Consider the following 1,379-nt stretch of genomic DNA (forward strand, 5'->3'; position numbering starts at 1 on the left):
GTTGGCCAGGCTGGTCTTGAACTCCTGACCTCAAGTGATCCACCCACCTTGGCCTCCCAAAGTGCTAGGATTACAGTCGTGAGCCACTGTGCCCAGCCTAATTTTTTATTCAAAAAAATTTTTTTAGAGTCAGGGTCTCACTTTGTTGCCCAGGCTGATCTCAAACTCCCAGCCTCAAGTGATCCTCCCACCTCAGCCTCCCAGAGCGCTGAGATTGCAGAAGCAAGCCACGGCACCTGGCTTTGAACTTTATTAAATGGGTTTATGTATGTCAATTTATTCACACACAGATGCTCATGTTCACGAAGACACTGGGCATTTCTCCCCACACCATCGCAGACCCAGAAGCTAGGTGGACTGGGCTTATGTTTTGCTTGTATCACCAAGTTAGCTTGGGGAACTTGAGCTAGGATATCTGGGGCCTCAGTTTCCCTACCTGACAAAGGAGAACAGGATATAGTACCCATCTCATGAGACTGGTGGGAAGATATCGTAAGGCTCCTGACAGATTGTAGGTGCTTGTTTTGTTTCTAAAACAAAGTCTTCCTGACCTTTATACATATATACCCTCCTGGCCCATATCTGTGGGTCACTTAAATTTATCATGGGCCCTAGGCACTGTGCCCCTGGGCCTAACGGAGAAATTGGCCCTGGAGACACACACACACATGCACACACACACACACACCTGCACTCACAGACATGACACACACATCTGCCCGCAGAGCATGGAGTGGGTAAATCAAGTTCTTCTCCACAAGGCTCATTCCTTGCCAGGTGCAGTGGCTCCTGCCTGTAATCCCAGCACTTTGGGAGGCCAAGGTGGGCAGATCACTTGAGCCCGGGAGTTCAAGACCAGCCTGGACAACAATGGCAAGACCCCATCTCTACTAAAAATACAAAAACTAGCCAGGTGTGGTGGCGTGTGCCTGTAGTCCCAGCTATTTGAGAGGCTGAGGTGAGAGGATCACTTGAGCCTGAGGAGGGCGAGGCTGCAGTGAGCCATGATCATGCCACTGCACTCCAGCCTGGGTGACAAAGTGAGACCTTGTCTCAAAAATAATAATAAATAGAACAAGAGGTTCCTCTTGGAAGGAGAGCTTCCAGGAGGAGGAGGACTTGAGCATGGGGGAGAGGGCTGGATCTCTGCTCCGGCTCCCAAGCGCTCAGCTCTGCTTGAGGTAGACGGGTGGGGGAGCCTTAGCCTTCTGCCTCCCGCAGGGTGGAGGTGGGTGTCGGTGTCCATCCTGGCTTTCCTCAGAGTATCCTGTAAACAGCCCCCTGGCAGAGACTGTGAAGGCCAGACACACCACGTCCTTCTCATCTTCATGTGGCCAAACCTCTGCTCCTCCGTTCCTCAGTTCCCCTATCTGTAGAGC

This window comes from Colobus angolensis, unplaced genomic scaffold (genome assembly GCF_000951035.1).
Source record: "Colobus angolensis palliatus isolate OR3802 unplaced genomic scaffold, Cang.pa_1.0 Scaffold60, whole genome shotgun sequence".
Taxonomy (NCBI): Eukaryota; Metazoa; Chordata; class Mammalia; order Primates; family Cercopithecidae; genus Colobus; species Colobus angolensis.